Source organism: Molothrus aeneus, chromosome Z (assembly GCF_037042795.1).
Source record: "Molothrus aeneus isolate 106 chromosome Z, BPBGC_Maene_1.0, whole genome shotgun sequence".
Classification (NCBI taxonomy): domain Eukaryota; kingdom Metazoa; phylum Chordata; class Aves; order Passeriformes; family Icteridae; genus Molothrus; species Molothrus aeneus.
Genome location: NC_089680.1, coordinates 8,889,055 through 8,901,696, shown reverse-complemented (window position 1 = coordinate 8,901,696; position 12,642 = coordinate 8,889,055).

Sequence of the window (12,642 nt, the reverse complement as noted above, 5' to 3'; positions counted from 1 at the left end):
TCCACTAAATGGACGGTTCTGATTTGTACCCAGACAGACACATATTTGGACATTGTGCTGAAAAAGACCATCCATGCCATCAAAGAGGCAGGATTTGAAATTGCAATGGAAAAGATTCAGCACACCTGCCTGTGCACCTACCTTGGACTCCAAATCAGCGAACGGACCATCGTACCCCATCAGCTCACCATCAAAGATGACACAAGGACCCTGAGGGATCTTCACCAGCTCCATAGGAGCATCAGCTGGGTCTGTCCACTGCTGGGGATCACGAGAGAGGACCTTGCAATGCTTTTCAACCTTCTGCAAAGCTGCAAGGACCTCAACTCACAGTGCACCCTCACTCCAGAGGCCAAGGTAGCAATCCAAAAGGTATTGACCAATGAGATCCAAAGCACTGACCACGAGACAGGCCCGCAGACCCTAGCCTGCCTTTTTGTTTTGCAGTTTTGGGTTCCATGGATTAATTCTTCAATGGGACCCCACTTTGAAGGACCAACTTTTAATTATAGAGTGCGTGTTCCAGTCCCACCAACCAATTGAAACCATTACAAGACCCCAAGACCTGATGGCTCGGCTCATCGCAAAGGCCAGAGCATGCCTCCAGACCTTGGCAAGGTGTGATTTCACATGCATGTACCTACTATTGACATTAAAAGATCTGGATATTTTGTTCCAGACAAACAAGAACCTCCAGTTCACTCTTGACAGCTACCCAGGTCAAATTTCAACTCATTTCCCAAAATGCAAACTTTTTAATTCAACCTTTAATCTGGTTTCAAAATCATTAAAAAGTAGAACTCCTCTGAAGGCACTGAGAGTTTTTACTGATGGCTCAGGCAGATCCCACAAGTCAGTTATGACTTGGAAGAACCTAAACACTTAGGAGCGGGAGTCTGATGTCCAAATTGTTCAGGGATCCCCACAGATTGCAGAATTAGCAACCATTGTCAGGGCCTTTGAGAAGTTCAAGCAGCCTCTAAATCTGGTCACAGATTCGGCCTATGTTGATGGGGTAGCTGAGAGAGCTGAACATTCATTGTTAGAGGAGGTCTGCAATCCAAATTTACACAATTTGCTCTTGAAACTAGTTTATCTACTCTCCCACTGAGAGCAACCATAACATATTATGCATGTGAGATCATACACTGGCCTCCCAGGACCAATTGCCGAGGGTAATCAGAGAGCTGATGCTCTGGCCATGGTTGTACAAACTACTTTGCCTTATATATTCAACCAAGCAAAGCTGAGCCATCAATTTTTTCATCAGAATGTTCCAGCCCTTACCCAAATGTTTAAAATTTCACAAGATCAAGCCAGGGCAATTGATGGCTTGTGCCCCAGTTGCCAAGACTTTAACCTGCCTTCTATGGGAGCCAGAGTTAACCTCTGCAGCCTTGGAAATCTGCAGTTGTGGCAGACTGATGTCACCCACTATGGTCCCTTCGGGAGACTCAACTACATTCATGTGTCCATTGACACATTCTCTGGGGCTGTGTTCACCTTGGCTCATGCAGGAGAGAAGCTAAAAGATGTCATCAAACACTTCCTCCTTGCATTTTCCACCTTGAGCTGGAAAATAAAAACTGACAACAGTCCTGCTTATACTTCCCACAAATTCTAACAGTTTTTAGCCAGTGAGGGGTGAAGCACACCCCTGGCATACCCCACTCCTTGACAGGACAATCCATTGTAGAGAGGGCGCACCGTGCCATCAAGCGGGTCATTGATCACCAGCATGGGGGAGGTTGAAACCTTATCAAGCATTGAAAGATTGTGCGAGGCTCTTTATGTTATCAATTTTCTTAATAATTCATTTGCAGGGCTAAATCCCCCCATTGTCAGGTGCTTCTCAAATAGTACCAGAGCTCAGCTCATAGAGAATCCGCCTGTGCTAATCGAGGACCCCAAAACCAAACGGATAATGGGCCCTTTCCAATTAATAGCTTGGGGGAGAGGGTATGCCTGTGTGTCCACAGGATCAGGCCCAAAGTGGATCCTTGGCTGTTTTAGGTTGGAAATGGGTATGTATTCTATTCCTGGCTGTGAAGCAGTTATCTTCTGTTAATTAGGCAGTTTTCTTTATCTCTTCCACAACCAATCCTCCCTCCGGGGAGATATCTTCTGTTAATGGGCCCTTGAATGTCACTGCATGAATGATAAAAATTACATCATCCCATTGCGAGAAGCTCAGAGGGAGGAGCCAAGCATTCCTATATGGGTATAATCAGAGATTTGGAAGACCACAGGCAGCATTTTCCATTGGATTCCCAGAGGAGCAGCCCTTTCCCACTGATTTCCCAGAGGAAGGCCAGGTCCATCTACACCACCACTGGATCTTCAGAGGAAGACTACACCCTTTCTACAGGATCACTGCTTCAGCAGAACTACATCTGTCACTCCAGGAGGACTGCAGCCACCATTTCATGGGACTGCTACCAACATCCTGACCCAGAGGGTGTCAGGTCTTATTCTGACTCTGTCAGTGTTGTTTTTTATTACTGCATTGTTTATTTTATTTTTAAAATTTTCTTCCCTAATAAAGAACTGTTATTCCTGCTCTCATATCTTTGCCTGAGAGCCCTTTAATTTCAAAATTATAACAATTTGGAGGGAGGGGGCTCACATTTTGCATTTTAGGAGAGGCTCCTGCCTTCCTTAGCAGCCACCTGGCTTTTCAAACCAAGACACTGGCAAAACATCAAGCTGTATCTAGAGCCACCAGACACAGCACCAAGAAGAACTCCTGAAGACCCAGAAGAAGAAGATACAGACCATACACATACAGCCTGGAGAAGGAGAAAGAGAAGAAAGAAAAGAACCACATGCTGCACAGATCCAACTTCTGAAATCAGCTCTGCCTCTCCTGGCCCATGAAACTGCCTACTGGATTTTTCATGTGGGATAAGTTATATCCCATCTTAACACCTTGTTACTTTTTAACTTCCTTTTCTTTCATAATATCGCTATTTTATGCTATCCTCTAAGTTGTTACATTGGTTTCGCTTCCCTCACATCCCTCTAAGATAAAAACAGAAAAAAGGGTGGAGTGTTGTGGGAAGAAGACAACAATAGAAGTTATGAAGTTACTTATTTCCCCAGTTACAAGTTTCCTTTTAAGACTCCCAGGAAGAACTCATCTTTCCTAGGACACGACCATGAGTTACCAGCTACTCACCACCACACTCTGGATGTTCCTCACCCTACCACCAGTGACCACGTAGATCGTCCCGCAGTCAGCCCAAAACATCTGGGTCCCCCTGGCAGCAACCCTCCAACAAGACAGTTTGTGTCTGTCCATGGACAGCGTAGAAAATGCACTGTCAACATACCTAAGCAGCCATAGATTTTCTACTGCTGGCCCATGGACATGGCTGTCAAGACTTTGTCAGGATGTGCTGTTTTAACTTATCCTCACATTCAAGGTCAATCCAAGTATCCAGGGGCTGGAAGAGCTCACAGAAAACATCAAGATTGAGAAAAGCGCTGATGAACTTACTGAACTCTTTGAAAGATGGGACTCACAGGATGAGTTTCATCCTTTGTCAAGGGACTGTTTTGGGTTTTAATTATGATTGTCATTGTGCTAGTTAGGTTCCTGTGTTTTATTAAGTGTCTGCAGAGGTCCATGGGAGAAGCCTTTTTAATTAAACAAGAAGGAGGAGTTGTGGGGGCCTGTGAGCCCATTGGGAGAAGGCTAGTGGCAATGCCCTGGAGGCATCCCCCAGAGGTTAGGGGTCAGAAAGCTTCCCCCATGGTCCTCTGCAGCACTATGCTAATTTACCCCAGTTCGTATTCCCCACTGGCCTGTTGGGCGTCCCTACCCCTTTTACGCCTACATGATCTTTTTCTAGAATATTCCATTGGCCGACACTACCCCTTTTACGCCTATATGATCTTTTTCTAGAATATCCACTCCCTGTTTCCCCATTGGTTAATGCAATGCTGCCTGTCCACCCTGGCACTCCCTATTGGCTCCTGCCCTTTGTACTGCACCTATGTCCTCAGTTGATTGGCCCTGATGCTTTGCTCCACCCTCTTTTTGCATATTTATACCCTGGACCCTCTACTGTCCATTGTCTTCTGTCCCTGAACTCCTTCAGCACCAGACCTTAATAAACCCTTGCTGGAACTCCATACAGAAGATCCTCCTGTATCTCACCTGCCTGCTAGCTGTGGTGTGCTTGAGTGCTGAGTGTGTGAATGTCCTGTGCCTGCCCAAATGTTCTCCCTCCGAGGACATTTGCAGGGAAGGTAGTGGCACTGACCACCTCGCCTCACCACTACACACAAGCGTGCCAGCAGTGTGTCTGCCCTTCAGACACAAAGACTACACAGGAGAGCAGCCCTGCGGGCAAACCCTCGTGCTCCCTCCTTGCTTCTTCTCTGCCCACAGGGCCCCTTGCAAGCACCAGGGGGATTCCTATCCTCTGTGACTCATCCTTTCCTTCCCAAGCCCTCTGAGCTGTGTTTGATGCCATGTGCTTGCTGAGGGGAGCTAAGAAAAGCAACCACTGTTTCCACAGAGAAAACCACTGTTTTTCCAGTTGTACTGGAGAGTTGTACTGTAAGCTACTGAGAACAAAACATGGGTCTTACAGCATCTCTCTGAATTTGGGAAGGGAGGTGATCATTTGGCCCCACTTTTAAATTCCTCCCAGGCTCCCCTGTGCCCTTGGACCTGCCAGATGTGCCCCTGTTGTGCTCAGGGGCAGACAGAGGCTGAAACAGCACCCACATCCAAGCTGGACATGGACCATGCTGAGCAGAGCCCAGGGGCTGGGTGGGAGAGATCAGAAATGGCAGGCAGAGCCCACAGCTCATTCCCATACTCAAAGAATCCAGTGACTGGAGAGTACCACTACAGGGGAATGCACCAGCTAGAGGAAGAAGGCTGAGTCAAATGAAATTTCAGCAAGGAAAATATAGAGTAGATGTGACCAAATAGGTACCTTTTGTAACATGCAATGTGAGCTCACTGTGAAATGGAAAATGCTGAATGCCTGAGACAGGAGTGGTAACAAAAGGTTGGTCTATTTACCTCCAAAGGCAGATATTTACTGTTTTGTTTTTTTTTTCCTAGTTGAAGCTATTAAATGAATACTCTCCTCTCTGATATTGTTTATTACCCATGAATATAGAAAGCCTTTTCCAGAAATGTCTGGACTGCCTGTCCCTGCTGCAAGGAGTTATGAGCCTGGCAGGCTAAACAAAGGCCCAGCAAGGGCCAGAAGGGGAGGGTCAGGAGAAACAGCTATGCTGATAATTCAGGTCAGGCTCCTGGGTTCAGCCCTCTGCTTAACAGCAGAAGGTGTCCTTTCTTACACTGTACTATCTCACACACAAAGAAGAAAGGACAAGGTGAAATCTAAAAAGCAGTAGGACAAAGTTCACCCCTTTTGGCAGGGCAGCTCAGCAGCTGAGAGAGGTGACAGCAAAGTGCACTGCAGTCTTGCTGTGTTTGATGCCATGTGCTTGCTGAGAGGAGCTAAGAAAAGCAATCCCTCTTTCCACCAGTGGAGAGTTGTTTTGCAAGGCACTGCAAACACAAACACGGGTCTGAGAGCATCTCTGTGCTCCTGACTAGCAACCAAAGCTGCTGAGCAGGTCTGTAAGAATGATGGAGCAGAGAGACCCTGGGGATGCTCTGCTTGGGAGTCATGGCAGGGAAAGGGGATGGCAAAGCAAGTCACTGAACAAGGCATTGTGAGAAGAGCTGGGAAATGGTGGCACTTTAACCTGTACTGGTGCACCAGATGCTAAAGGACATCTGACACGTGTCTAAGAACAGGAGGCAAAATTCGTTTTTTGGCTCTGGTGATGGGAAGTGGAAGCATGTTAGAGCACACAGTTCACCACCCCTAAGGTGCCACGCTCAGGCACTTCACTGCAGTACCTCTTAGCACTCATGTTCCCCATAGGATGTACTCTAGGCACAGTTTGGAATCCGGCTGGCACAAACCCTCTCAGATTGGCTATGGCTTACTTTCAGCTACCATCCTCCCACCTCCTGGTTATTGCAGCTGTGCTCCTGGTTAGAACCTCTTGTCAGCTGCCACTAGATCACACACAGTGTCAAGCAAGTTTGATGAAAAAGGCATCCAAGCCAGCTTGTATGCCAGACCCTTTGCACAGAAAACGAGCCCTAGAAGCTTCCCCACCTGCCTTCCAGGGGCACTGGAGCTGTAAGGGGAGGAGAGTTTTGTACAGGTATGGCATTTCAGGGAGGAAAAACTCCCTGTGAGAGCAGCACAGCAAGACAATAAGGTGACAATAGGACAATGACACAATGCACCCTGCCCAGTGCACAGTGTCCCCATGATAGGGGGAGCTGAGCAGCAGGGCCAACCGCACGTGCAAACCACATCCTGTGTGTGCCTGTGGCTGCACTGCTGTTCCCTGCACTGCTCTCTGTGGCACTATGCACAACAGGTTTTACCCGGTATCTGCCAGGGGATGTGCTCAGGGATTCCACCCAATTGTTCCCTCTCTCTGTCCAACAGCTTTACCCTGCCCCACTGCCCCTGTCAGCCCGTTCCACCCTAGCAGACCCTCCTGCCTCACTGGGGCCATTTTCCTTGCCCTGTCCCTCTGCAAGAGGAGGCCCCTGATCTATCAGGTTGGAGCTCAGCAGAGGTGCCAGGATGGGATGAGCCCACGTGCTGAGGATGCGGGCAGGGCTGCTCACACTGCTGGGTGTGGCCAGCACATGTTTTTGTCTTCGTTCCTCTTCTCACAAGCACCAAGGTGCAAACTCAGCAATATCATCTGTGTCACAGGCAGTGCCAGACTCCTCTGGGGAAGGCTGGGTGACTGAGATCTGCAGAGTGTGACAAGAGTCTGCAGGCCTACAGGACCCTGCTGCGTCCCTCTGTACACGACACAGATGGATCCTGGTCTTAGTGTGCCCCTTGAAAACAAACAGGAAAGCCATGGTTGCACATGCTGGCCTGGGAGAACAGCTTCAGCAGGGATCTGGGCAATGGCAAGACACTGGACAGGAGCACATCCTCTGTTGCAGTTTTAGCCCTTGTTTTTTGCGTGACAGTGTGCTGTGCTTACACTCTCTGCAACCAGCCACATTTTCCCTGGAAACAGGCTCCTGTGACACCTCTCACATAGTACAGCCCCTGATGTCACTTCACATCAGCAATTTAAGTTTCTGATCCCATTCCCTGTACTCTGTCACAGCCACTAGATCAGCTGTTTTCTCTAGCCTGCATCCACCCAGATACAACACCACAGCAAACCAGGATGACAGGATTAGATGCTAGTTTAATGATTTTTATCACCTAGCTCCAAGCTTAATGATTTTTATCACCTAGCTCCAAGAAAATTAGTTTAGACAAATACTCCAAGACAGATACAGAACAATGCAAGGTCACAGTTCCTGCACCCACAGCTCAATTGCCAGACAGTGCAGCCTCCTGGGAGCACAGACAACATGTGAGCAAATTCCCAGTGACTCTGCTGGCATCAAAGTGTGCAGTCAGGGAAGGAAGAGCCCAGCAGAACCCTGGGGGTGCCCTGATCCTTCCAGCACCAAGGAAGTGCATTAGAAAGCAATTCCAGAATATGATAAGTCTTGTCCCCAGGCTCTCCTGGACACCCAGGGGCTCAGCTCATGGCTCCCCAGGTCCTGGTGGGGCACCAGCAGCCATCTCCTCTGTGGTGAGGACATGGCACCCTGACACTGTGCCAGGACAGATGGACACCTTGTATTTCCAGCTCCATGGAGGAACACATAGAGGCTTTCCCAGCAGCCCAGGCTTTGCTGCCCTCCATCCCCAAACAGAGCTCTGCCTAACCACAACCCAGCTGGTGGACTTGGGCCCCAGTGTGGACATCAGACTGCCCTGATACAGCTGCTGTATCCTGCACACCATAAGGCTGCACAGGGGCTCTGCAGAAGGAGCACAGTAAAACCTTCTCTTGCAGGGAGAGGAGGGAGCACTGCTTACCTCTTCCCTGGGGTTTTCCATAATTGTTGGGATAGGGCTTACCATGATTTTGTGCTGCCAGCAGAGGTGTGAGGAGCAGGAGAAGCATCCATTGCAGGGCCATGTTTGCCTATGCTCCAGGGCAGGACTGAGGTCTCAGCTACCCTGGCTGCCTCACTGCACACCCATCTGATTGTGAGTGGTGCAAACATGGAAAGGAAACAGGCATGCAGAGAAATCACATATGGTGCAAGAAGCTTCCTTACTGGATAGGGAAACTCTGCCAGTATAGCGCTGCCTTCTTTCTCTTTCAGCTCCATGACCCTTTTGCAATCTTGCTGTCTCTAATTTCTTGTCTAAAACCACAGCTTTTAGGTCTTCTGTCAGGATCAGCTATTAATGACAGCTGGGCTGCCTCCTCTCCCAGTATAGATTTCAGAAGGACTTGTGAGGTGTTCTGGTTCATGGCTGGGTTTTAGCTGGAAGATGTGTCTTCCGTACTCACCCAGATATTCAAGCAGTGACTACACCAGGAGAATCCTCACCTTTTTACTGCTGTGATAAGGATTGTGATAAAGAGGACTTCTGAAGGGCACAGATACTCTTAATTACCTGGCATTGTGTGCCATGGATGGAAAGCCAAGGTTTTGGTAGGAGTGTTTGTTGTTTAGGATTGGACTGAGAGCAGATGTTTGGGCAGAAGGGGACATGAGCCCTGGAGCCCTCAAACTCAACTGCTGTGGCACATTTTTTTGTCAAAACTTGATGGGAGCAGGAAGGACCATGAAGGGTAGGAGGCCAGCACAGGCAGCAGGGCAGAAAAGGGACTGCTGATGAGGCTGTCTGTGCAGACTGGAGGCTGATAGCACTGGCCACAGCAGCAGACCCAACCATCAGAGGAAGTCCATGGCAGGAGATGATGAATTTGTGTTTCCTCAGCCACCTTGCTGGATGTGCCTGGCCTGCATCCCAACTGAAACACAGAAGTAGGAGAAAAACAAGCCCTCAAGTTTTCTCTGAGGCTTCACAGCTAGGCTGCATTCCCCTGTGATGGTTCTCCTCTGTTGTGCTCCTCAGCAAGGACACGTGCTCGTGCACCGGGGATCAGGCTCTGCTTTCTGCTGATTTGCATACCCTGCAAAACCTTTATTCAGCAGCACTGAACAGGCCAGTGCAGGGTGGCCCTCTCCAAATATCTTCCCCCCAGGCACACCCAAAAACTAATCCTGAGCAAATAATGGTAGAATTCTTGTTTTCTTCTTTTTCTGCCAACACACGAGCTGACTGGGGGCAGATACTCCTGCAGTCTTTTATGTCTCAGGAACAGAGCAGGAGACTGCCCATCCACATTCCCTCCAAGGCTCAGAAAACCAGTCTCCTTTGTCTATGCTTCACCTCTTCCTGCAAACGGAGCTTGCAGTGGCAGGAGTCCCCACCTCTATGAGCCTGCCTATTTATTTCCTTTGCTCAAATATGAAGCTCACCCATAGGGAGTTCACTGTACTCAAACATATCTGTCCTGGAAAAGGTGTCCTGGGGTTGCAAGTGCACAGACAGGACCCTGGCATGGCAGCAGGGCACAGCCTGGGAGCTACCTGGGAGGTAGGTGTGCTCTGTCTCAGGTAGCTGGGAGGTTTGGGGAGTGGAGAGAAGCGACTGCTGCTCTGCGTTAGCAACAGCAGCAACTCAGAGGTTACCTCTCCCTGCCCCTTTGTGCGTCTGGGCCTTTCAAGAAAAAAATTAAAGAGCTACAAAAGCAAATGGTGTCAGTAGGAATAGGTTCTTCAGCTTGGAAGATCTTTGCAAAAAGAGTAGAAGAATTCCATAAATTAAAAAAGTCTAAGAAAATCACATTCCTGGTCCCACTGTGCAACATTCCCAGCAGAACAATGGCTCTCAGCTTCTAGATTACCAGTATCTGGCGTCTCTGAAAATCTTTCATGGCCCACATGAAACCTCAAAAGCCATGGACAAAGCAAGTTGTCAGGAAACTTTCTAATTCTTCACACTTCCCCTTGCTCCACATCATAAAAATTCAGCCTTGAGTGTCACCCAGGCTCTGGCAGGGAGGATGGACGGGTGTTGGGAATCAGTTCTGCTTTCTCTGGGGGGTCCAACGTCTTCTGGTCACACCAGGCAAACTGAAAGCCACACAGACACCTGCACCCAGCAGGTCTGGCTCAGCTGGAAGGATGGGCAGGCTGGGTCTCGGCAGGTGTAGGTAAGGAACTGTGTCCTGCTGCAATGCCAGGGTCCAGGCATGCTGCCAGGAGTGTGCCCTGTTTCACTACCAACCTTGCAGGGCTCTGGAGCCATTTTTGCAGCAATTGTGTCACCCCAGGGACGCCGCTCTGCTGCAAAGACACACTCTCCTGTCTACCCTACAGACACTGTAGCAGATCTGGAGTTAAGTGTTTGCAGAAAGGGCTGCTGGCTGCTTCTATAGGCTGTTCTTTGCTCACTTTTTTGTTTGCCTTATCGAGAATTTATGTTTTATCTCTCTGATACTATTTTTGTCTTCTAGACATGACTTCTTCTCTTTGAAGGAGCCTGTCTGTTTTGAATAACCTCTGGCTCTGGTCATTATTCCTGCTGCTTCATCTTTACCTTTTGATACCAGGAGCTCTGAAAGCTCTGCCTTAACTCTTTGCAGGATTGCTGGACACTGTGACCGTGCTGCTTTATCTGTTTTCTCATTTCCACATAATTCCCCTTTTTGATGCTGATTAAGATACGCCTGAGCTTTTCAGTCTTTGGTAATTATGCAGTATCATAGAAACAAAGCATGTTCCGGCTGTCACAAGCAGGCAGCCCTTTCCTGGGAACATGTTTGGCCCATATTTCCTGCACAGAGCTCAGTTCCCCATCTTCATCTGTCTTGTGGTTCATGTGGAAAGCCACACACTGACACCTTGCTTGCCCCTGCCTGGTGTTGCAAACCAGTCATAAGAGGCCTTGAAGATCACCAGCACTAGCACTACACCCTGCTCCTTTTTTTCATTTCACATTTCTGTTCCCAAAGGTGTATCCATGGTGCAAAGAGGTCTGCATCTCTCCTCTGAAGCAGGGGCTCCATCACTGGCCATGCCTTGGAGAATCACTGAATCACAGAATGAGCTGAGCTGGAAAGGAGCCACATGGATTATCAGGTCCAAATTTTTGCTGTGCACACGACTTCTTCAAGAGTCAGAACGTGCCTGAGGGCACTGTCCAAACTTCTTGAGCTCTGTCAGGCTCAGTGGTGTGCTCACTTCTCTGGGGAGCCTGTTCCAGTGCTCAACCACCCTCTGGGTGAAGAACCTTTTCCTAATACTGAACCTAAATCTCCCCTGACCCAACCACAGACCATTCCCTCAGGCCCTGTCACTGGTCACTACAGAGAAGAAAGCAGTGTCTGAAAGGTCTTGGCCTGCAGCTGGAAGTCAGCTTGCACCCATACATGATCCTCCCCTGCATGAGGCTCTCCAGGTGTGGCATCTGGCTTGTCAGCCCTCCCCTGGAAGACGTAGAGCTGCTGGTGCCAGACTGGCGCTCACCCCATAAGCGTCCCTGCCAGGGAAAAGGGCCTGGGCCATGAAGGCCGCTCATGGGCAATGGCGACGCTGCAGTTCACTCAGAGGAGGCCTTGTGGGTTTCACTGTACAGCTGGAGGCATTGAGGCAGAGAGGGAGTCATAGAAGGGCTCAGGGGAGGAAGTCAGTACGGCAGGAGCCAATTTCAGTGCTGAGCCCCGGGATGGGGCTGCAAAAGCAGCACTGTCCTTCCTCTGGCTGGACAAGGCCTCAGCCATCCTGGCCTGCTGCCGCAAGTCCAGTCGCACCGACCAGGGAGCTGAGAAGTGGCTCCTGGGATTTCGGGCTGGGACAGAGGCAATGCAGGGAGCTGGCCTGACCCCAGGCTAGGCTGCAGCTGGGCTGACCCAAAAGCTGGATGTTCAGCTGTTTTCAGCTCACATACAGCTCTCAGGGGTTAATGCGAGCTTGTACTTCGTATTATGACCCCAAACTAGTGGCCACAGGTGACAGAGCCACCTGCAAACCCATCCCCAGCATGGCAGCCCCTGCCCATCATGGTGCAGCTGCTGAATGGAAATTTGTGGGATTTTAAATGTTCAAGGATGGGGCTGGACTGGATGGGCCTCAGAGCAACTTGGCTGGTAAGTGGCATTCCTGTCCTCAGTAGCATGGGTGGAACTAGATGATCTTTAATGTCCCTTCAAACCCAAACCAGTCTTTGATTCTATTAATTGTGTGTGTGTGTGTGTGTGCGCATGTCACTGCCCTCTGCACACTTATAGTCTGAGCATGGGATCTGGCTGCCAGCAAGGACATAGGAAGGAAAGGCATTCCCTTCTCTCTTCCAGTATGTATCAGGCCTTTCCATCGGACACATGCATTCCAGAGTTCCTTCAGCACTGACATCCAGGGTTCATGGTCACTGCCTTTGCCCTGAGGATGAGCCAGGTCCTGATGACCTGGGCAGAGAAGGTCCAAGGGGACCTGTCAGGAACCCCTAGCACTTGACACCAGTAGGTCCCCCCCGCCTCAGCTGGCACATGTCCTCCCTTAGATTGTCATGCACAGCTGGGCTCCCATCTGGACTCCCTAAATCTGCCCCAGCCCTGCTGTCATCCCACAGCTTTACTCCTGCCAGCACTGGGTCCCACAGTGATGTAGGTCATCCCCCCAGCTTCTGTAGCATG